At 41.4% G+C, this 25,692-nt stretch overlaps 1 protein-coding gene across 2 annotated transcripts in view; it reads left to right on the top strand.

Annotated features, from left to right (window-relative positions):
• The first annotated feature begins 428 nt into the window (after positions 1-428).
• taok3a (TAO kinase 3a) overlaps positions 429-25,692 on the top strand; it is a 184,487-nt gene continuing 159,223 nt past the window's right edge. For both annotated transcript variants that reach the window (XM_068055185.1, XM_068055184.1), the window contains exon 1: positions 429-721. The gene's annotated coding sequence lies outside the window, so the exon portion shown is untranslated. The remainder of the gene's footprint in view (positions 722-25,692) is intronic.

Below are 25,692 nucleotides of genomic sequence, written 5' to 3'. Positions count from 1 at the left end.
CTCTAAAATATTTATCTTAACATTTCTCTGATTTCAACCCCCTAAATTGATTGAAATTGTATTTTCTTGAGTTTTATAGCTCAGTTTTCTACGTTACGTTCCTTTTTAAAGGTGTATGTGGAATAAGGCTGTTGGGGTTCGGTCCTCGTTCATTTTCTGAATTGTTTTATAGAAATTTTTTAATTGCGTCAACAATTCTGATCATATTTGAGCTTACTTGAAAGTAGCATACATGGAATGTTCTAATCTAGTGAAATAGGGACAACACCCCGAAACAGTGATCTACTTTTTCTCTATCGTTTTTTTTTTACATTTCTTTCCAATTATCAGTATTTCACTGCTTTCCAGCCCTGGGAAGTGATGAGTACTCCAAATTGTACCCTGTAGACAGATCGGCCAGCAGGCGACGGAGTGTTCTCTTGCAACACGCGTCGGTGCTCTTTGGTGGGAGGAGGAGAAGGCGGCGCGTTGGCGCGGCCATATTGGTGGTGGCGGCGAGAAGTGTCCGTTAAGCTCGCGCCAGAGCGGTTGGAGAGAGTAAGCGCGAGCGGCAGTCGCTCGAATCGGGATTTCAGTGTAAAGCAGAGGCCGAAGCGGGAGTTGTTGTCAGCCACCGTGTGTTGATATACAAGGAGGACGACGACTCGATGTGTTTCCGCCTGCGCCGTTTGGCCTTCACCAGGAAGTCGAGCTGCGGGCCGTCTCTGGGGGAGAAATCGAGGCAAGTGGAGGGGAACCGGCGACTTTAACCGGTGTCAGGCCGGGGAAACGGGCGGCTTGTGTTTAAGTAGAGAGGGACTTCCTGTTCCCTTTTGCCCCCTCTCTTGCTCCTCTAACCTGGGACTCTTTGCAAGGGAGAGTCGGTGTTGTGAGTGAGCTCTCGGTAACTTACTGGGGGTTCGGGGTGGGATGGGTATTAAATCGAGACGGGGGATCGGTGGTGATGGTTGTGGAATGAGTGGCTGCCTGGCTACCCTCACCCTGTCCCGTCCTGTTCTGTGAGGTGTAGCCGCTTCCTGTTTCCCTCAGGGGATGGGTGGAGAATGTTGGCCGGCGGGCCGGGACTGTAGGTGAGTGAAGCCCACGGGCGGATGGGAGTTGGAAGTTCCACTTGCAAGTTTTCCCGGTGTCTGTGTCTCTTTTGGACCACGTACTGACGGTTTCTTTTTTTCTTTCACTTTTACTTGCGGTTTAGCCCGAGTCGGGCGGGGTTTGTGTACCATATCTGGAGGAAGGTGCAAACTCCGTCCATGTGTTTGTTCCTCCGCTGACTGAGCAGAGGTTTTATTGTTTACAGTAAAATAATTGTATACATGACTCTGTTGATGCACGGAGCTGGCAAACGTGCTGTTTAAAGTATCAGAATCAACAAGCTCCTCCTGCATGAGGTTGATGCTTGCTTGGTAGGTGTGCAGTATGCGGTTAGATTACCATCACTCCATCCTCATATGGGTGGATCTTACCTGGATCTGAGCCCAGGTACATTGAATGCCCCAGGTGTAGTTAAAATAAAGGGGGGAGGGCAGGCCTACATTTTGCGATATTCACAACACTTAGCCCTCCAGCGCATCTGGGCAAGACCACATATATCTCCCTTAGCTCTTTTAGTTTATCATCGTTCTGTTTAGCGGACTATATTGACTGTGAGGAATCTTCCAGCTCAGTTGCCGAATATTTCTAATTGCCATCAGCCTTACTATGGGACGTTTTGAATAGGCCACTTTTTATAGAATAGAATCATAGAAAGAGAAGTTCCAAGGAGGAGACCCACCATCTGTGGTTAACTTTAAAAAAAAGTTAAAGATAATATCAAACTTAAAGAAAAGGCATATAATTGCGCTAAGATGGGTGGCAGGTCAGAAGATTGGACAGAATATAAAAAGCAGCAAAGAATGACTTAAAGATTAATAAGGAGAGAAAAGTTAGAGTATGACAGAAAGCTGGTGAGAAATATAAAGACATAGTAAGAGTTTCCATAGATATTTAAAGAAAAGTTAACAAAGTGAGCGTTAGTCCTATTCAAAGTGAGTCTGGGGAATTAATAAGGGAAAATGAGATGGCAGATGAATTGAACAGGTATTTTGCGTCAGTGTTCACTATAGAGGATACAAGTAACTTCCCAGAAATAGCAGTAAATCAGGAAATGGGAGGGAGGAACTCAAGAAAATTACAATCACCAGAGAAGTGGTACTGCACAAATTGTTGGAGCTGAGGGCTGACAAAGTCACCGGGTCCTGATGGACTTCATCCTAGGTCCTAAAAGATGTGGCTAGTGAGATATTTGCATTGGTTTTGATTTTCCAAAATTTCCTAGCTTCGGGGAAGGTTCCATTAGATTGGAAAATAGCCACTGTAACTCCTTTATTCAAAAAAGGAGGGAGACAGAAAGCAGGAAACTCCAGGCCAGTTAGCTTAACATCTGTCATAGGAAAAATGTTAGAAACTATTATTAAAGACATTATAGCAGGGCATCTAGAAAAATTCAGGGTAATCAGGCAGATTTAGCATGGTTTTGTGAAAGGGAAATCATTTAACCAATTTATTGGACTTCTTTGAAGAAGTAACGTGCTCTGGATAAAGGTGGATATACTGGACTTAGATTTCCAGAAGGCATTTGATAAGGTGCCACGTCAAAGGTTATTGTGGAAAATAAAAGTTCATGGTGCAGGGGCTAACATTTTGACATGGATAGAAGATTGGCTAACTGAAAACAGAGAATAGGCATACATGGGTCATTTTCTGGTTGGCAAGATGTAACAAGTGGTGTGCCACAGGAATCAGTGCTGAGGCCTCAACTTTTTACAGTTTAAATAAATAACTAGGATGAAGGGACCGAAGGTATGATTGCTAAATTTGCTGATGACACAAAGATAGGTCAGAAAGTAAGTTGTGACCAGGTCATAAGGAGGCTACAAAGGGATAATAGGTTAAGTGCGCAAAGATCTGGCAAATGGAGTATAATGTGGGAAAATGTGAGATTGTCCATTTTGGCAGGAAGAATAAACAAGAAGCATATTATCTAAATGGTGAAAGATTGCAGAGCTCAGATGCAGAGGGATCTGGGTGTCCTAGTGCATGATTGCAAAAGGTTAGTATGCAGGTACAGCATGTAATTAGGAAAGCTAATAGAATGTTATCACTTATTGCGAGGGGAATTGAATACAAAAGTAGGGAGGTTCTGCTTTCGTTGTACAGGGCATTGGTGAGACCACATCTGGAGTACTGTGTACAGTATTGGTCGTCTTATTTAAGGAAGGATGTCGATGCATTGGAAGCAGTTCAGAGAAGGTTTACTAGACTAATACCTGGAATGGGCGGGTTGTCTTATGAGGAAAGGTTGGACAGGCTAGGCTTGTATCTGCTGGAGTTCAGAAGAGTAAGAGGTGACTTGATTGAAACAGATAAGGTTCTGAGGGGTCGTGACAGGGTGGATGTGGAAAAGATGTTTCCTTTTATGGGAGAATTTAGAACTAGGGGTCAATGTTTAAAAATAAGAATCACCCATTTAAGACAGATGAGAAATTTTTTCTCTGAGGGTTGAGTGTCTTCGGAACTCTTCCTCAAAAGGCAATGGAAGTAGAGTCTTTGAATATTTTTAAGGCAGAGGTAGATAGATTCTAAATAAATGAAAAGTTATTGGGCAAGGTGGGAATGCGGAGTTGAGGTTACAATCAGATTAGCCATGGTTATGTTGAATGGCAGAGCAGGCTTGAGAGGCCGAGTGGCCTACTCCTGCTCCTAAATTGTATGCTCGTATGTAAAGTTTATGGTACAGAAAGAGGCTACTTGGCCTATTGTGTCTGCGCTGACTGAGAAACGAACCACCCAGCCGAATCCCACTTCCCAGCATTTGATCCATAGCCCGTAAGGAGTAATGTCATGTAGGAGTTAGTCATTCAATGTTATGGGTTTTTAAATCTCCAGTAAGAAGATTGTCTATAAAATTGGTGTACAAGAAACTTTAAATGTAGATTTTCTTTCCACTTCGTAACAAGTTACATTACAAATGATTCCCTGGCTACAATTAGATAGATAAAAGTGGAACCAGGTGAGAGCAGTCCCACCCAGCTGGACTGCAGTGAAGAGGCATTGGAGGAGGGTGGTGTGGTCAATAGTGTCAAAGTTGCAGACAGAAGGAGGGAACGTTTACCTTTGTTACAGTCATAAAAGTGTTGAAAAATTACACCAGCTATGTAGTATTTTATTAAGCTTCCTTTTTGAGTATGGAAAACTAAAAGGCTAATAGAATGTTGGCTTTTAGCTCAAAGGGGCTGAAATACGAAGGAGAGGCAGTTATGCTTTGGTTTTATAGTAGCTTGGTCAGACCCCATCTAGAGTACTGTGTTCAATTTTGGGCATCACACCTCTGGAAGTATGTTATTGTCCATAGAAAGGGTGTAGCACCGTCTCTCCAGAATGATACTTGAGCTTGAAACTTTAAATTATGAGACAGGTTACGTAAAGTTGGTTTGTATTTCATTAAGTGTAGGGGTGGTCTGATTGCAGTATTTAAAATGTTCAAAGAATTTGGGGTGTATACGGAGCAACTATTTACTTTGGAGGGGGAAATGAAGAACAAGGGGGTATAATCCTAAAATTTAGAGCTAGACCATTCAGGAGTGAAATCAGGAAGCACTTTTATCACATAGTAGATAATTTCTACCCTCCCGTCCACCCCGAATGGCTGTACGACAACTGTAGCTTTCAAGACAAAATTAAAATTTTTTTTAGCTAAGGGTATCTAGGGATATGGAGGATAATTGTGCTGAGGTGCAGATCAGTCATGATTTAATTGAATGGCACAGCGGGCCTAAATGGCCTACTTCTCTTCCTGTGTTCCAAACTAGTGAATTGGGCGGGCTCTAGTTTTAAATCTTTTGGCAGCTCCGGTATCTGGGCAATGCCACTTTTTGTTTCAAGCGTAGCTGGAAAATTAGTCTGTCCCACATATTTAAGATGGGCTTGAATATCTAATAACAGGTGGCCAGTGCTGTTGAATTATGTAATTTTTAATAGAAAAGGAGTTGCATATAGTTATGTAATTTTCCTGTAACATAGTTGCATTGCATTTCAGTAGAAAAATACTTCAAATGCAATTTACTTTTCCTCTACTCCGATTCCATGTCTTTCAGATCACTTTATTGTTCAAGATCAGTTTGGGTGATAGATTACGCTTGGATTCTCTTGAAGATTTGGGTGACATAATTGAGGTGTTTAAGATGATTAAAGGATTGATAGGCTAGATGGGTTGAGAGAATGCATTTCCTCTGGTTTGGGAGTGCTGAACAAGGGACTATAACCTTAAAATTAGAGCTAGGCCATTCAGAAATGTCAGGGAACATTAAGTGAAAATCTGGAACTCTCTCCCAAAGCAGTACCAGCTAGATCAATTGGAAATTTGAAAACTCAAATTGCTAGATTTTTGTTAGGCAAGGGTATTAAGCATTACAGAACCAAGGCAGGTAGATGGAGTTGAGATATAGATTTAATTGGATGGTGAACAGGCTCAGGGGGGCTGAATGGACGACTGCTCCTAAGTTTCTATTACCCAATCGAATATTGTTGGTTAGTAAGGATTGGTATTCATTCAACGTCTCTATATTCGTCCTGTTGCTGAGTAGGAGTATAACAGAATATTGGTGCTAAAATACATCTCAACAATGCTAAACAACGATCAGTAAGGATGCCAGTTCCAATTCACATCGAATCATTCAGAGGCATCAGTCAGCTTTATTAGTTGCGAGAGTTTCCATATCTTTGCCCTTTTTTTGGATTTGGGGATTGTTACTGTATTATGCTTTGGGGGCATGGATGACTTCGGGTACTTCAATGAAGTGATTGATCTTACTGTGTGGATCTGGGCATTGTGTGTCAAGACTATTTGCCCATGGGATGATTGTTGCAGCTGAACTTAATCATGTTCTCATCTGATCATCTGTATAATAGCTTAGTATACCAGATAATCAAAAAATAGACTAGTGGCTATGTTTTTTTTTTCTGGTGGGCACAGTTATCATATTTTGAGATTGTAGTATATTTTACAAGGAAACACAAGTTCTTGCAACTTCTGTCTATTTTGAATGAAAGGTTTCTCTAAAGCATACATACAGTACATGTCGGGCAGTTGTTAAAACAAAGTGCCAGTGTCTTTTGTAAATGGGCATTTTGTTGGACTGAGCAATTGGACATTTCCATGAGCAATCTGTATCCTGGCATGGAAAGATCCAAAAGACTTATTAGTGTAATTCTTGATTAAAATTATAATGCCCCTGATTTTGAAGTTTAAAAACAAGTGAGGCTGTCAAAATTCACTGTTATCGAAGAGTAAATCTGACAGCAATTTCCAGTGACCGCACATGTACAGTTAAACACAGATATCACATAGTTGCTGTGTGAGTTGCCCCTGCTCCTCCAGTAGCTTCGTTGTAACAGTATCTTTGCTGAGAGATGTAGCATTGAAACACATAGAAGGGCGTGAAGTTGTCATATTTGCACGATAGATACCCACTAAACTTGTCAGAAAAAGTTGGGGCTTGTGCATTCCAGCGTAAGTAAATTTTTAAAGGTGTGATGAGTTTTATTATGACTGAACAACTTCTCTGGCACTGAAACTTTTTTTTATACAAAACCACATTCCTTCATATTTTGGAGATTTTAAATAGAATTTTTAACTTTTTTCTTACTGTCTCACATTCACATCATTCTCTTTTTTTTATTGTACACAATTTAGCATTGAATTAACTATTCTAACTGACGCTTCCTCTGCCTCACTAAAGATTTTTCAATCTGATTAGCTAAGGAGGTATTCAGTTGCTTTCCCTGTTCACACAAGTCCCTGATCCCCTGTAGAGGGTACCATGCTCAAATGGATTTTGAATCACCACAAGTTCCAGTGCAAAAGTCCAGGAAACTGTGGGACGTGTAATGACTAGCTGGCATCATTAGTTCGCTGATAACTGCAAAGTCCAGGTCTTATTTTTTGGTGAGTACTGATGCCATAAGAGTTATGCTGGGTTGCCCCAGTGTCACCAAATAAAAATTCAATTTACACTTGCTTTTTTTAACAACTGGTACAATTAATAAAGGAACTTAACCACAAAATAAATTTTCAACAAAAAGAAACCTGCAAAACTACATCATTACTGGTATCTGTAAAGCACTCCATTCCTTGAGATGCTTAACTCATCTGGGTCTCATCTGAAACGCAGCTTGTAAATTTTCTACTTCAGACAATCAAGTCTTCAACTCAACTGATGTATCTTAATAAATGGCCAAAAAAACCCTCCCATTGTTTGTGACAGTTAACAGACAATACACTCGGTCAAGTTGTTTTGTTCCGTAATATTTATCCTTTCTTTTGTTCCATATTCTCTTGCTCATTTTTGTCACTTTTTACATTTAAAAGCTTTTTTTCAAATGCTCTTTTGCTGTGGTTTTTCTGTATTATTTTTCTGTTAGCTATCTTTTCCAGCTGTATTGACTTTGCTTATGAAATTCTGACCCCAAGTTATTCTGTTGAATTTTCTCCCTCATTTTCCTGTAGTGATATAAGCAGAAATGCTCGAATCGTGCAGAAACAGCTGTATGTCAGGCTTCTAACATTATTGACATTTACGCAGAATGGTTTAAGGTTTAGCTGGAAAACTATCATTTTTATTGTACGCTCAGAATTCTATAAATACTTGTCAACAGAAGTTGTATCGGAAAATTTTGGTGGTGTGATTTGTTGTAAACGATTGAATAAATAATTGGCTTTGTTACCATGCAATAATTGTGCATAGTAGTAGTGATCAACATTCCTGGTTGAGGACATGAGTTGAATCTAGCAGTTAAAAGCAATATAGTGTTTGGCAGAAGCACAGTAAGGTAAATGAGGATATTGGCTTTTCCCCTGATGTGCTGCAGGCCACTCATTTTTCTCTGGAACATCAAGTGGTGATGGTACAAATGTTTTGGTGATCATTCCCACCAATTGTTTTGGACCAAATACACAGCCTACCTGTCCAAGTGAACAATAGAGTTGTCTCATTTGATAACATGGAGCAACATTCCCCAGCAATTGGGAAGGATCCAGTAGCCAAAAGCACAGTCCCAAATTGCAACTTTCAAACTGTTGTACATTCTCAAAGTTGGAGGACTGAATAGCATCTGAATCCCAGGGTATTGTGAAATTGTTCTGTGATATTGATTCAGGTTGGGTGCTAAATGCTGCCCTTGCCAGTGACGTTCACATCCCATGAATGAATTTTTAAAAAAAAGATAGATTATCCTATAAATCTCCCCCCACAAATAATTCAACACGCATATACTATATATATATGCAGTCTGGTTGTTGGCGATTTCTTTGTGCGAGCTGTTGAAATCTTAAATGTAGCAATGCTGCAAATGCCAAAGTAACTGTTAGAGTGCACGTTGAAATAGTTTTTGATCACCTCCAGATGTTTCAACATCATTATTTTAACTACTGGAGTTATTGTGAATGGATTTTCTTACAATTGCCTAAAAGTGTGATTAAAACTAAATTCTTGGAGACTAAAAATTTCTAATAGGCAACTGCAATCTAAGTTGTGTTATTCACAGTGCTGAGGAAGCAGCTGCAATTGCAACAGATTGTATTTATATTGCGCCTTTAACTTAATAAAACATCCCAAGGCATTATAAAACAAAATGTGGCGGTGACCTGCATAAGATATTAGGGCAGATAACCAAAAGCTTGGTCAAAGAGGTAGGTTTTAAGGAGTGTCTTAAAGGAGGGAAGTGAGGTAGAGACACGGAGAGTTTAGGACCTAGAAAGCTGTAGGCACAGCCAACAATGGTGGAGCGATTAAAATCGCGTATGCTTAAGAGGCTGGTATTACAGGAGATCTTGGAGGGTTGTCGGACTGGAGGAGATTAGAGGTAGTGGGGGGCCAGGCCATGGAGGGATTTGAAGACACATGAAAATTTTCAAATAGAGTTGCTGTTTAACCGGGAACGAGTATAGGTCAGCAAGCAGAGGGGTGATGGGTGAATGGCATTTGGTGCGAGTTAGGACAAGGGCAGTCGAGTTTATGGAGGGTAGAATGTGGGAGGCCAGTCAGGAGTGTATTAGAATAGTCACGTTTGGAGGTAACAGCATGGATGAGGGATTCCGCAGCAGAAGAGCTGAGGCGGGGCAGAGACAGGCAATTTTGCAGAGGTGGAAATAGGTTTTATTGACAGCGAGGATATGTAGTTGAAAGCTCATCTCAGGGTCAATATTAGAGGTTGTGAACAGTCTGGTTCAGCCTCAGACAGTTGCCAGGGAGTGGGATGGAATCGGTGGCGAGGGTGCAGAGACTGAAGACAATGGCTTCAGTCTTCCTAATATTTAATTGGAGGAGACTTCTGCTTATCCTGTACTGGATGTTGGATAAGCAATCTTCCAGTTTAACGTGTACATGGGTTGGGAGAGGTGGTGGTGAGGTAGAGCTGGGTGTTGTAAGCATACATTTGGAAATTGACCTGTTTTCTGATGTTGCTAAGGGGCAGCATGTAGATGTGAAATAGGGATCCAAGAATAGATCCTTGGGGGGCAGCTGTGCAGGGCTGGGAAGAGAAGCTGCTGATGTTGATTCTCTGGCTGCAATTGGATAAATAAGAATGGAATCAGGCGAGTGAAGTCCCTTCCAGCTAGCGACGTTGGAGAGGCATTGGAGGAGGTTGGTGTGATCAGCTGTGTCAAAGGCTACAGATGGGTTGAGAAGGGTGAGGAGGGATAGTTTACCTTTGTCACTGCTACATAGGATGCCATTTGTGACTTTGAGAGCTGTTTCGTTACTGTGGCATGGGCTGAAACTGATTGGATGGATTCAGACATGGAATTCTGGGAAAGATTGGCACGAATTTGGGAGGCGACACGTCCAAAGACTTTGGACAGGAAAGAGGGGTCATGGTTTTTTTTCTGGGGGTTGGGGAAAGGAGTGTTGATGGCAGATTTGAAGGAGGGGAGAACCGTTAACAATGTCAGCTAACATGGTAGCAAGGAGGGGAAATTGGGTGGTCAATAGTTTAGTGGGAATAGGGTCGAGAGAGCAGGAGGTGGGTCTGATGGACAAGATGATGTGCTATGTTACTCATCCCACAGGTGCTGCCGTAACCCATGTACTCAATCAACTCTTACTGACACTGAAATGAGATGAGATAGATATGCCAGGCATCTACATGTACTCTGCAGGCCTGACCATTTTTTCTGCTTTCTTCTAAAGTAGTGTGTTTATTTTTATTAACCTGAAATGGTGAAACTTTTCATATCCAATTTCATGGAAGATAATCTGCAATGTTTTCTAAATCTAATTAGAAGTACTTCAAAGACATTTGTAGTAAAATGTATTTTAATATACACTGTTGAAAGTGCCTCCAGGATTCCAGTGTTTAAAAAAAAAAACAGTACTCATTTTATATTGTACTTAATATGAAATTTTTTGATTACATATCGATATGACTGTATTTTTGGGGGTGGGTTTGGGTAGCAACAGCAAAGAAAAAAAATCTGGTGGGGAACTGAAGTCCCTACTTAATATTGTTTAAGGTTGAAATACTAAGTTTTGGTTCATGTTAGAGTTCTGTGCCCTACCCTGTGTATGAGACCATTCTTCATCCCACCCCTATCCAAAGAAAATACAACCACCACCTTCTTGAGGGCAATTAGCGATAGGCAATAAATGCTGGCCTATCCAGCGATGCCTACATGCCATTAACGAATAAAAAAAATTATGAAGTCCACACAATCATTTTTTCAAACTTTTTTTTTGCTTGGGATTAAACAATAGCCTCAGTAACCTTTCTGATCTTCCACTCCCCACTGGATTGTATCTCCAGAATTGTGACAAGTTTATGTGCATGTGCATATGTGCTTAACGGTTTGACAGAAATGGGTTCTTCAGTCAACTGACATCGTGCAATTAACTCAATGGAAAATGTTGCAAATTGTTGTAAAGTTGGTAACCAAAAACAAATTTACCACAAACTCTGAGCCAATACATTTTTTAAATATTGCATCTACTCCCAATTAAGAGTTTTTTTCAAAGAAAAAATTGGTGATAGTGCAATATAGACCAAAAATGTCTTAGTATGCAAATATTTAATAATTATTTTGCCACACTGACTAGTGGTTCCTTTTGAGTGCAATTTCTGGCTAGTACAGGCTAAAACTAAAGAATAAAATTCCAGTAGATTAAAGAGCAAGCCTTCCCTCATCATCCCAAAATGTTGGATTTCTCACTGACCTCAACTATTTCCTCCTTTTCTCCAGCTTCATGTGACTTCTCTGCAGAATGCTGATTACATAGGATTACTTAGCCTGTTTCTGTGCTGTATGTCCTATTCTGTCCAGTCAGTCCATGCTTGTGTTTATGTCCCACTCAAGCCTCCCTCCTGTTTTTCCTCATCTAATTCTATCAGCATAATCCTCTATTCCCTTCTCCCTCTTATGCTTATCTAGTCTCCACTTAAATGCATCTAACCTATATGCTTCAACCATTCCCAGTGGTAGCGAGTTTCATATTCTCACTCGGGATAAAGGTGTTTCTTCTGAATTCCCTATTTGATTTCTTGTGACTTTGTTTTATATTGATGGCCTCTAGTTTTGCTCTTCCTGACAAGTTGGAACATTCTGTTTACTCTATCAAAATCTTTAATAATTTTAAAGACCTATAATGTCACCCCTCAGCCTTTTCTTTTTCAAGAGAAAAGAAACCTGGTCTGTTCATCCTCTCTGTCATGCATTTGTTATCAACGTTCTATCAGGGAACAATCGGCTGCCTTTCAAGAAAAGATGGTTCAGGTACAGTTGAGGTAGATTTCCACAAGGGGCGAAGGTAGGGTAAACAAAGCCAGAGTTCCTAGGATGAACGAAAGAGAGTAAGTTTAGGGTGGTGCAGTGGTTAGCACCGCAGCCTCACAGCTCCAGGGACCCGGGTTCGATTCTGGGTACTGCCTGTGCGGAGTTTGCAAGTTCTCCCTGTGACCGCGTGGGTTTTCGCCAGGTGCTCTGGTTTCCTCCCACAGCCAAAGACTTGCAGGTGATAGGTAAATTGGCCATTGTAAATTGCCCCTAGTGTAGGTAGGTGGTAGGGAATATGGGATTACTGTAGGGTTAGTATAAATGGGTGGTTGTTGGTCGGTACAGACTCGGTGGGTCGAAGGGCCTCTTTCAGTGCTGTATCTCTAAAATAAAAAAAATAAAAAATGAAGCAAAAAAAGGGTGCATACTAAAGATGTCAGGTTGATAATACGTGAGAACTAGGCCAAAATATAGAGAGTTTGGAGGGAAGTGAAAAAGGAGATAAAGGCAAAGAGAGGGTATGAGAAGAGGCTGGCAACTAACATAAAAGGGAATTCAAAAGTCTTCTATAGATAAATAGTAAAATGGTAGTAAACAGAGGGGTGGAGCCAATTAGGGACCAATCGGGTTTTTCAAAACTTACGCTGAGTGAGTGAAGGCTCTGCAGCGTTTGAGTGATTTAATGGTTTCTTTTTATGGCTTCAGCTGCGTGAATGGAGGATTCCCGCGCTTTTTGCTGTCGGATGCTTCCTGTAATGGCGCGGATCTCAATTACCTGCAGTAGCTTTTGAAAACAAGCAATTAGCCTGAGATACGGATTGGGTTTTCCCTGTTTTTTTTTCTTTTACTGAGCCTTTTTAAAAGAAAATCAACTTTGCAAGCACCTCAGTTTTTTTTTAACGTGGATTCCTGGACCGTCGGGATAATGACTCAGTCAAACTCAGTGATTGTTTTGCAGCCTGTCGTTCAGCGCTCTGTCTTCTACAGCTTGAGGTATGTGTTTTCTTCTTTCCCTGTTTGGGCCAATATTTATTTTAAATCTTTTTATCTTTTAGTTGTAGGAAGGTAGTTTTTAAAGCTGTTTTCCCTGTGGTCTTCAATCTTGGATTCTATCTTCTCACCACAGCTGTCACATGCAGTGAGTTCTGTTTATGTTGTCTGATGCAATATAAATGAGATGCGTGGAGTCCAGGTCGTTGAAGATCTCAAAACAGATTTATTAACAGCTAGCTATTATATACAGTACAGAGCTAACTATTTATAGAACTTGCCTCTAGGTGTTACAGCAGCAGAGTGAAACTGGCATGTAGTTTCATGACCACGTCCTGGTACTAAGATCTCAAAGGGACATCACTTTTAAAGGCAATCATACAACACCTCTACCCCATTTAGATTATTTGCCAAGTAATATGCAACCTCCTTATTTTTTCTTGCCCAGGATGTTGCAGTTGATCTATTTTCCTACATTTGCAATTTATGAAACATAGGTGGTTGCATCGAATGTTGCATTTCCCAAACTGAAATGCCCTAAGCATCTCTAAACAAAGCTAAACTTGCATCTATTTCCCAGATTATCTATTTGGCTATCTCCAACTATAAAGACATCACTTTTTGTGTGTTCAGATAGGTAGTTTTACTTGGTCTGATTCATTTTTATGTTTGGTATGTTGCTGACAGGGTGTTGCCACATGCTTCAGAGTTTTTTGTTGGATGTTTTGAAGAAACTTAACCATTACCTCCATCCTAAATTCTTGCTGCAGCAACAAAGCTTTCATTTTGTTGATTTCTCTCAAACTTACACATGTAGTAGGTATAATTGTAACTTAGTGTACTCGCCTGTTTAGAAAGATTGCTCAAAAATATGAAGAGGATCAGACTCTCCTGTGGTTCCATTTGGTGCTGAATAGTCTGACAATCTGTGTAGAATAAGCGTGTGATGCTACTGTTGGTGTACCAAAATAAAATAATTGCCGTATTTTGGAGTTGTTGTGACAGTGAAACTCAGCGTTCACTGTCATTATTTCACTGAAGCTGACAGTACCTGCAGGACTCTAAACATGCAGAATAATGTGGAAATCCAGAAATTGCTGTCAGTGGTTTTGCGTTTCTCCAGAGGACATGCTATTGGAAGCTCCCCCCCAGACTGCAATCCCTAAGCCATCAGCAAATTGACGAAAACTTCCACTTTTAAGCTGTTGGTCTCACCGTTAAAAACCCTTGTAAAAGCTGCGCCTTGTCGAATGAGGTGTGAGTTTTTAATGTACCAACTTCATAATTACTGCTAAATACCCTTAAAGTTAATTTCATATTTGTGGAATGTCAAGTTTCTCCATTATAAAATTCCACATGTTTAAATTTTTTTGAAGTTTGTTTATCTTTATTTTAGCTTTTATCTTAATCCATCATAATCACTTACTTTGTTATCTGAAATTTTAAATTAAAAGTGACATGATTCGGTGCTTTTTACTTCCTGGCTTGCTGTCTGAGAATACTTTAATTAGCTGCTTACTTACTGCTACTGCATCACTGGAGATCCCTTGAATTGGTGCCAGATTTAAACTGCTGTTGGGAAATATAAAACCCATGCCATGGAGCTCGCTAGATCTTTTTGTGCAGCTTTCTCGAAGGTCAGCAGCAAGTGCCATTGCCTCGTCACTGACTGCAAATGTAACCTAAACTTCAGGAGCGATTGAGGGGCAGGATTCCTTACCTGTTTACTGTACTCTGTTAATCATTTAAGGTCTGACATCTGTTTTGCACTCATGCGGGCGGCGCAGTGGTTAGCACAGCAGCCTCACAGCTCCAGGGACCCGGGTTCGATTCTGGGTACTGCCTGTGAGGAGTTTGCAAGTTCTCCCTGTGTCTGCGTGGCTTTCCTCCGGGTGCTCCGGTTTCCTCCCACATGCCAAAGACTTGCAGGTTGATAGGTTAATTGGCCATTATAAATTGCCCCTAGTATAGGTAGGTGGTAGGGAAATATATAGGGACAGGTGGGGATGTGATGGGAATATGGGATTAGTGTAAATGGGTGTTTAATGGTCGGCACAGACTCGGTGGGCCGAAGGGCCTGTTTCGGTGCTGTATCTCTAAACTAAACTAATGCATATGCTTACCGTGTTGTAGTTAAATCTCATTTAAATTATTAAAGTTTTGAATGAACTTGTGCTAGCTAATTATTTTGGTAATTATTTTAATAATTGTATCAGTTATTTGTAAAGTCACCTGACTGTTTGTTTCTTGATTTTTAAATGAGTTAGAGATTTGGCACAGCATTGGGCCAGATATTGATGAAGTGTCGCACCTTGCAGTATACACATTGGCCAGACTAATGATTGCATATTTTATGTTTAAAATTTTCTGCCCACAAAATTGTTGAACGTGTGAGCTGATAATGGTACAGAAAACACAACAGGGCATCAGGGGCATTGATGAACAATGGGACAAACAGTGGTATTAAAGGATTGAGAAATAAACAGAAGAAAGACTGAGAAGGAGGATGCGTTAGAGTGGGTGAATTAAATGTCAGAAAGAGAAATAATTGTATTGATAGTGAAAAAAGACAGGAAAAGTGAGGAAAAATTTTGAAAAATTTACATTTCCGAAAGCAATTTACACCTGAAGGAATGAGACTCCACACTTTATAATTGTTTACTTTCTGGGCAAGAGAGTTTGGTAGTTGTTGACACTTATCGCTTTGTTAAAAAGGTACTTCGGCTGATGTAGCTTTCTGTAATAAGTTTAATATGCAATTAATGTGTAAATACAGCAACTTCAAGAAAATCATGGAGTTGAAGCACGTGATGCTTGTTTTGTGAGGCTAATGGTAGAGTGGCGCAAATCAACAGCAGCTTGTGTCGATTCGCAATTCATGGTATGTCTCTTGCTAGCTGATTTGCACATTAATAATAGCGTGCATCTTTCAGTGCTTTTTTTTTTTTCCGGCCATATCCGGTCCAATGTGTTGACATAACACCAAAATTCAATTTTATTTAATATTTCAGTTACAAAGGATGTGCAACTGATTTCTGAATTACCAGCTATGCAAGTGGTCTCTTTCAGCTGCATAAAAGGTAATTCTGTCAAACTTCATTACAGATGTAACTGAGAATTGGATTTTTGGAGCACGCAGGTAGCTGCACAGTTCTTTCATTGACCACATCTAGGAGTTCTGAATATTGGTCTGAATTGAGAGCCTCACTTATTCCTATCAGTGCACACTATTACTGGGAAGCACATTGGACAGCAACTTTCTGCATATAAACCTGGAAATCAGGAAGTTGATGTCCAATTTGCCCTGCTTCTCCATAAACTTTACTACAGGTACCTCGCCAAGAAACTTAACATTAAAACACACGAAGGGTGTGAAGTTGCAGTACATACTCACTAGACATCCAGTAAACATGGCAGAAAATGTTAGGCCTTGTCTGTTCAATTTATAAGTTACTTTTAAAGCGTAAAATGTCTTAATTACTACTAAACAGCCTCTCTGGCATTGAAACTGTACATTTTAAAAGTGTGAAGCATCGTTCCTTCAGATTTTAATTATTGGATAATTTCAGTTTTTTTACTTCTGCCTCTTCTCTCCCTCACTCCCTCCCTCTCTCTCTGCTCCTCTCTTTCCCCCCCCCCCCCCCCCCCCCATTTCACTTTCTGTACATGACTTTACATTGAATTAAATAATCTAACCTGTACTATCTGGTTTAGACTCTGCGTGTCTCAGTAAAGATTCTTCAATCTGAGTGGTTGAAGAGATGAGCTGTTTCTTGCTCTGGGCACATAGGTCCCAGATCACCTGTAAAGGGCACTGTGCTGAAATAAATTTCTAATAATGTAAGTTGTTGCACAAAAACCCACAGTGGGCAGCTGTAAGCGGAATGAAAGACAAGTGTCGTTCGTTACCTGCTGACCAAAATCTGGGCATTTTTTTTTTGTCTTTTAGGGACCGAAGAAACGTTAACTCTGCTTCTCTTTCCACAGATGCTGCCAGACCTGCTGAGTGGTTCCAGCATTTCTTGTTTTTATTTCAGATTTCCAGCATTCGCAGTATTTTGCTTTTATTATGTTGACTAGCAGAGTTGTTCACTCTCCTGATGGCTTAGAGCTTAGGTTTGAGGGGCAAAGGATACAAGTTTTGACCCTCAAATCTTAATTATCAATGCATAGTACCAAAGTGCTTTTGGCCAATGTGCTTATACTATATCAGAACCCCTGAGCTCCTCCACATACGAAAAGTGTTTCTTGGAAAGATGTGCACATGGGACGTGAGTCTCTGAAGGGGTTTGCAGCAGAAGTAATTTGGGAACCTTTGGAGGATGAATGCACCATGTGTGTTACTGAGTTGTGAGAATTCCTTTTCAGTACTGAGTCAGCTGATTGCAGTTGAGGCTGTGGCGGGGTAGAACAGTTAGTCTGCCTATGATGGTGGAGAAAGTGGGCCTTAGTCTCTTCGGCCAGAGCGGGAGAGCACTGAAGTCGCTGCTTCTAAAGCTGCCATCAAAAATCGATGGCTCAGCTTGTATTTAAGTGTATTTATACTCCATTCACACATTGGTTGTTGGTGCTGTATCCAGATTATGATTGTTTCATTTTCGCTCTTTTTCTCTCATTTCCCTTCCCCCCCCCCACCACCCCACTGTCCACCTAATGGCAAAGCCAAGGTGTGTCCTGCTTTAATATGCTTGAATGTATTCTTAACATCCACCTTGGAAACACTTTTGCTTTCATTGGGCACCCTGTGCCAGAGTATAAAATGATATTCAAATAGATAAGCATCACTTTTATTCTTGGTGCTTTAAATTCATCCATATGGGAGTTGTGTTGAAAGTTGGAAACTAATGTGATGTGATTTAGTTACATTTTTTGCAGAACTGAGTTTTAAAGAAATAACTTGGGAGGAATTCCTTTGCGGAATTTAATACACGTGGCACGGTTGAAGCAGAACACGTTTAGCAGGAAGCATGATTTACACAAGAGGGAAAAGGAAATAGAGAGATCGGGCAGGGTGGGAAGAGGTTATTAGAGTGGGGGGAGGTTTGTGTCGACCAGACCAAATGGTCTGTTTCTGTGATATTAATTCTATGTAAATGATTTTCTGCCAAACGTTAGCCAACTGCTTCATAAATACATTTCTTGTGTTATTGGTTGTGAAAGATGTCTGTAGAGAATTCAGGTTTGTAATATTAAGTACCCCACATTATTAATGACAGTGATTTCTTGGCACATGTAGTGCAGTTACTTTTCAGAGATTCAATAATTGCCATATGTTCAGTGATAAAATAGAAGTGTTTATGTGGTTAAAGCAACGGTATGTCAGTGGGAGTCCGTTGCCAGCGTTCGCCAGAGCTGGCGGGCAGCCATAAAGGCGGGGCTAAAGTGTGGTGAGTGGAAGAGACTTAGCAGTTGGCAGGAAAAAAGACAAGCGCAAGGGGAGAGCCAACTGTGTAACAGCCCCGACAAACAAATTTTTCTGCAGCACCTGTGGAAGAGCCTGTCACTCTAGAATTGGCCTTTATAGCCACTCCAGGCACTGCTCCACACACCACTGACCACCTCCAGGCACTTTAAGGAGGCCAAAGAGAATGTCAGCTAAGAACGGTTTGAAATTATGTATTCCACTTAACATTACGTGACAACATTTGGTTGCAGTATATTTTTTGATCCTTTTGTGTATGCAAGCATTAACAGATACATGGAACTTCACAATATTCATCACTGCTATTTTGTTATAGCAATTTTGTTATTGCAAACTGGAGATCTTTTTAAAAAAATAAATAAATAAATAATTATACTAAATAATTGAAACTTTTAAGAGTAACACCTCCCTTTTGTTTAAGATTATGGAATGGATTTATTTATTTTTTATTTAGAGATACAGCACTGAAACAGGCCCTTTGGCCCACCGAGTCTGTGCCGACCATCAACTAATCCTACACTAATTCCATACTCCTACCACATCCCCACCTGTCCCTATATTTCTCTACCACCTACCTATACTAGGGGCAATTTATAATGGCCACTTTACCTATCAACCTGCAAGTCTTTGGCATTGTACTTTAATCGGTGGGAAGCTCTAAGTAGTTCAGTCAGGCGTAGATGTGGGAGTGAGATGAGAAAAGTATGCAGGGGAGTACTAAAATTTATTGGTCTAATTTTTGTACCTTCACTCTCTTCTCCTTTAGAGAAGTAAAAAGATTGCCAGTCTGCAAAGCCAACAGTCTTCCATGCTTACAGATTTGACCCAGAGATTATTGGAAAAATAATGGCGAATGAACATTGCCTGCCATTTAACAGTTCAAAAAAATTCTTGCAATTTCTGGCGAAGTAGAGGTATGCCATACGCTCTAGTTCTCCACAAATTGTTGGATGATTTTGATTGCTCCGCCACTTGCCTCAACCAAACTGATAAAATTGCAACCTCACTATGAGCTGCTTCTTTGCAATTATTTGTGTGTCATGAAATTGCTGAATTTGTGCTGTAAATGTAAATTCATTTTGCAGCTTCCATGTAGGCCTCATTATTTGTCATAAGGACCCTGTTAATGGCGTGATTTATGCTCATGACCTGAAATCAAAGCCTTTAACTAGTAAAACATCCCAAGGCACTTCAGGAGTTTTATCACATGAGATTTAACAGCAAATCTTTTTATTTTATTTTTATTTAGAGATACAGCACTGAAACAGGCCCTTCGGCCCACCGAGTCTGTGCTGACCAACAACCACCCATTTATACTAATCCTACATTAACCCCATATAACACACAATTCCCCTACCACCTACCTACACTAGGGGCAATTTATAATGGCCAATTTACCTATCAACCTGCAAGTCTTAGGCTGTGGGAGGAAACCGGAGCACCCGGCGAAAACCCACGCAGTCACAGGGAGAACTTGCAAACTCCGCACAGGCAGTACCCAGAATTGAACCCGGGTCGCTGGAGCTGTGAGGCTGCGGTGCTAACCACTGCGCCACTGTGCTGCCCTTAAATCTTCAAGGGGGATATTAGGGCAGATGGGTCAAGGAGGTAGGTTTTAAGGAGCGTCTTAAAGATGGAAAAAGAGATGGGGAGGGAATTCCAGAGATTTGTCTCTGCAGCTGAAGGCATGGCCGCCATTGGCGCAGCTATTAAAATTGGGGACGTGTAAAAGGCCGTATTGAAGGGGCACAGATATTTTGGTAGGCCATATGACCCCTTGAGCCTTGTCCGCACTCGGTGATATCATGGCTGATCTTCAACTTCAACTCCGCTTTCCTGCCTAATCTCCATATTCCTTGAGTCCCTGGTTGTAAGGCTGGAGGAAGTTAGATATAGGGAGGGGTGAGTGCCATGGAAAGATTGGAAAACCAGGATGAGAATTTTGATCGCGATGTTGTTTAACTGTCAGTGTAGGTTAGCAAGCTAAGGGTGATGGGCAAACGGGACTTGGTGTGAGTAAGGACACAGGCAGCCAAGTTTTGATTGAGCTTAAGCTTGAGTTGGGCGGAAGCTAGGAGGCAAACCAGGAGTGTATTCGAATAGTCAAGTCTAGAGGTAACAAAGGCATGGATGAGGGTTTCAGCAGCAGATGAGCTGAGGAACAGGTGATGTTACAAAGATGGCAATAAGTGGCATTAGTGCAGATGTATGGTAGTAAGCTCATTTTGGGATTAAATATGACATCAAGGTTGCAAACGGTCTGGTACAGGCTCAGACAATTGACAAGGAGATGTATGGAGCTGATGGTTAGGGAATGGAATTTGTGGCAAGTCTGAAGACGATGGCTTCAATCTTCCCAATATTCAGTTGGAGGAAAATTCTGATCGTCCGGTGCTTGATGTTAGACAAGCAGTCTGACAATTTAGAGACAGTGGATGGATCAAGAGGGTTGGTGAGGTAGAGCTGGGTGTCATCAGCTGATGCATAGGACCTGCCATGTTTTCAGATGTGCTGCCAAGGGGCAGCATGTAGAACAAAGAAAATTACAGCACAGGAACAGGCCCTTCGGCCCTCCAAGCCTGCGCCGATCCAGATCCTCTATCTAAACATGTCGCCTATTTTCTAAGGGTCTGTATCTCTTTGCTTCCTGCCCATTCATGTATCTGTCTAGATACATCTTAAAAGACGCTATCGTGCCCGCGTCTACCACCTCCGCTGGCAACACGTTCCAGGCACCCACCACCCTCTGCGTAAAGAACTTTCCACGCATATCCCCCCTAAACTTTTCCCCTCTCACTTTGAACTCGTGACCCCTAGTAATTGAATCCCCCACTCTGGGGAAAAAGCTTCTTGCTATCCACCCTGTCTATACCTCTCATGATGTAGGCCAAGGGTAGATTCATAGGGGACATCAGAGATAATGGTGCGGTAGCAGGAAGAGAAGCCGTTGCAGGTGATTCTGACTACAACTGGATAGATAAGAAAGGAATCAGAAGTGCAGTCTATAAGGTTGGCCAAGAGAGGAGAGACGGAGGAAAATGAGTGGTCAACTGTGCAAAAGGCTGCAGATAGGTTGAGGAGGGATAGCTTACCACAGTCAATCACATAAAATGTCATTTGTGACTTTGAGAGCCATTTTGGTACAGTGGTGGAAACTTGATGGAAAAGGTAGGCAGAGATTTGGGATGTGACTGCACATTCAAGGACTTTGGAAAGGAAAGGGAGGTTGGAGATGGGTTGATAGTTTGCAAGAACAGAGGGGTGAAGGGTTAACTTTTTGAAGAGCGGGGTGATGGTGGTAGATTTGAAGGAGAGAGAACCATAAACAATATCGGCTAATGGGTCCAAAAAGTGAAGTTGGGTGGTCTGTTTAGTGGGAATCGGATCAGGGGAGCAGAAGTTGGGTCTGGTGGACAAGTTGAGCTTGGCGAGGGCATGAGGAGAAATAGCAGAGAAACCAGGGTAGTGTCCTGGGCCCAACCATCTTCAGCTGCTTCATCGGTGACCTTCCTTCAATCATAAGGTCAGAAATGGGGATGTTCACTGATGATTGCACAATGTTCAGCACCATTCGTGACTCCTCAGATACTGAAGCAGTTCATGTAGAAATGCAGCAAGACCTGCACAATATCCAGGCTTGGGCTGATAAGTGGCAAGTAACATTGACGCCACACGAGTGCCAGGCAATGACCATCTCCAACAAGAGAGAATCTAACCATCTCCCCTTGACATTCAACAGCATTACCTTCGCTGAATCACCCACTATCAGCATCCTAGGGGCTACCATTGACCAGAAACTGAACTGGAGTAGCCATATAAATACCGTGGCTACAAGAGCAGGTCAGAGGCTAGGAATCCTGAGGCGAGTAACTCACCTCCTGACTCCCCAAAGCCTGTCCACCATCTACAAGGCACAAGTCAGGAGTGTGATGGAATACTCTCCACTTGCCTGGATGGGTGCAGCTCCAACAACACTCAAGAAGCTCCACACCATCCAGGACAAAGCAGCCCGCTTAATTGGCACCCCATCTACAAACAGTCACTCCCTCCACCACCGATGCACAGTGGCAGCAGTGTGTACCATCTACAATATGCATTACAGCAATGCACCAAGGCTCCTTCAACAGCACCTTCCAAACCCACGATCTCTACAACCTAGAAGGACAAGGGCAGTAAATGCATGGGAACACCACCACCTGCAAGTTCCCCTCCAAGCCACACACAATCCTGACTTGGAACTATATTGCCGTTCCTTCACTGTCACTGGGTCAAAATCCTGGAACTCACTTCCTAACAGCACTGTGGGTGTACCTACCCCATGTGGACTGCAGTAGTTCAAGAAGGCAGCTGACCACCACCTTCTCAAGGGCAATTAAAGATGGGCAATAAATGCTGGCCGAGCCAGCGACGTCCACATCCCCCAAACGATAATTTTGTATTCTGAGTGTAATGTGCACGCTTTTTCCTTTGCAATAGTAAGTGACAGATTTAATTTTGAAAGCTTTAAATTATTTCTAAACTCAGTGAAGAAGCATTATCTGCTTAATGCTGGACTGCTACACTGCAGGAATTCTATATTATACAATTTTATTCAGATTCTGACTTAATCTTGTCTCTGAATCTATAGGTGCAGTTCAAACTGATGCCTTGTAGGTTATTTGATCTGATTGCAGCCATAATACCAGATTATTGGGGATTGTGTATGATCATGAAGCTTTATTTATAACAGCAACAACTTGTATTTAAACAACACCTTTAACATAGTAAAATGTCCCAAAGGATTTCCCAGGCATGTTATCGAACAAAATTTGACACTGAGCTGCATAAGGCGATATTAGGGCAGAGTTTGGTCAAAGAGGTTGATTGCAAGGAGTGTCTTAAATGAGGAAAGTGTGTTGGAGAAGTTTAGAGAAGGAATTCCAGAGTTTAGGGCCTTGGCAGCTATAATATAAAGATTGAGGGGAGGCAAGCTGCCATTGACCTAAATTTGCTTGTTTCCCAACAATTTCAATTGGAAAATTAAGTTGGATGTCTCAATACCTGGTGAGAAGATGAGCTGATCTTTCTGGCTGTGTAAAAATACATCTGAAAAATTGCTGTCACTGAGATTCCACGTCTTTTGTTTGGCAGCTGACTGGTTGAACTGAAGTGCATTTTTAAATGATGATGGGTCATCGACCTGAAATGTTAACTCTGTTTTTCTCTCTCCAGATGTTGCCTGATCTGAGTATTTACAGCATTTTCTGTTTTTGTTGCATTGTAAATGATTTTTATAACACCAGCATTACGCATTCTTATCCAAACTCTCAAATATGAAATGCTATCTCTTCCTATTTTCAATAACTTATGCAGCCTGCAGGCTTTAAAAACCAAGTTTAGCATCATTTAATCACTTAGTTTATCTCCTCTTCTGTCCTCTTTTCAATCTTGATGTCCTTTATTATGGACTTTGGCTTTTTACCCATTCAGAAATTCTGATGGACTGTTGTGTATTTCTAGCATACAAATTTCGGTTCTGGGTACTGCCTGTGCGGAGTTTGCAAGTTCTCCCTGTGACCGCGTGGGTTTCCGCCGGGTGCTGCGGTTTCCTCCCACAGCCAAAGACTTGCAGGTTGATAGGTAAATTGACCATTGTAAATTGCCCCTAGTGTAGGTAGGTGGTAGGAGAATGGTGGGGTTGTGATAGAGAATATGGGATTAATGTAGGATTAGTATAAATGGGTGGTTGTTGGTCGGCACAGACTCGGTGGGCTGAAGGGCCTGTTTCAGTGCTGTATCTCTCCATGACTATCTATGGCTCTAAATGCTACACTTACCATGCTCATGCTCTAAAACAGTTGTTTGAGCTTCTTTTTCTTCAAGTTCTGTTACCCTTTTTGCTATAGAAATATTGTCCTTGCTTATACCACCAGCACATTAACCTTTTCCTTCTGCGTAAATGTCATGACCAGTATTTTTATGGTGGCATTTTCAACTCATCTCTTAAAAGAAAATTGGGCTCTTAAATATGTACTAATTTACCAGAGCTAATATTTGAGCTGCTACTTCAAACGAGTAGATGATAAAATGGAAAGTATTGTAGCCCTTTGAATTTGATTTGGTATGCAGTGGACCACTTTGTTTTGAATATTAAATAAAATTTGGTCTTCATTTGCCTCTTTCCCCTCCCACAACTCTGCACAATGCACTAACACATGCTAATGTGCTGTTCTAGGGTGCTGGGTGACATTTGGCAGCTTACTTTAGGGTTAATTCCTTAGTTGGAAGACTGTTTTGATGTCTTCATGGGCAAGCCTGATCCTGCTATAGTCAAGAACAGAAACCCTGGCAGGCTATTTCTCTTTTTGGCTCCTGCCCCCACTCAATATGTTGTAGCTGAGGTTAACTGTAACACTGAGGCCTATTAACTTTGCTCAGATGAATGATTACACCTTGGAGTTCTTTAGTCTGCATGGGTTCATTCCACATAGCCAGTGTGCTGACCAACAAAATTATCAAGCGGTTTAAATTCTAACTCTTAAAATTTAGTATGTTAATTGTCTTTGTGTATCTCACTATAATGTAAAACCACATCATATTTGATTACTGTTAACGCTTGGTGTGATGCAGAGGAAATGGCCCTTGAACTGTCAACACGCATGTTGGAAGCTCAACTGCTGCAGACTAGGTAACTTGTCTCATAGATATGCTACTCTATTTGACGCCAGAACTATATGCTGGAGGTTATGATGCAGTTTGGTTGATCTTCAGACATATAAGCCTCAATTGCTTAAAGCCAGATCCAAAGGTGCTTTTTATCAGGCAAATCAGAGAGCAACTTTTCTGAAAGTAGATTCTGTCTCTACAATGGGGAGTGTGAGTGGGAGGATGAAAAGTAAGTGAAATACTTAGATATGAATAGATATGAAAGGGGATATCCAAGAGAGAAGTAAGCCATCTTTTCCCCAAAGGCTCAGCCTGTAAAGGCAATGCATGTCTAACCCTTTAAAAATGAGGAAGATTCCAGAAATTGATTCCTACATGTTTTCCCATTCTTGATAACTATCTGGTCTCTTGGATTTTAGTGTGTACATGTAAACATCCATGACCACCAAGATCTGGCTCAGCTTGCTTACCTCCACAGTTAAATAGCTTGCAGACACTCATTGTCCAGGCTTTTCAGTAAGAATGGCTGCTTGATTGGAGAACTGGATGATGACATGCCTGTGGAACCATATTCCACCAAGAAAGGGAAATGTTTTGAAGCCCGTCATTTTTCCCGGGTCTATGCCTCACACACACTCTCTCTCTCTCTCTCTCTCTGTCTCTGTCTCTGTCTCTGTCTCTGTCTCTGTCTCTGTCTCTGTCTCTCTCTCTCTCTCTGTCTCTGTCTCTGTCTCTGTCTCTGTCTCTCTCTCTCTCTCTGTCTCTCTCTCTCTCCGCCTCTCTCTCTCTCCGCCTCTCTCTCTCTCCGCCTCTCTCTCTCTCCGCCTCTCTC

This window comes from Heterodontus francisci, chromosome 23 (genome assembly GCF_036365525.1).
Source record: "Heterodontus francisci isolate sHetFra1 chromosome 23, sHetFra1.hap1, whole genome shotgun sequence".
Classification (NCBI taxonomy): Eukaryota; Metazoa; Chordata; class Chondrichthyes; order Heterodontiformes; family Heterodontidae; genus Heterodontus; species Heterodontus francisci.
This window is presented reverse-complemented; position numbering and strand designations above follow the sequence as displayed.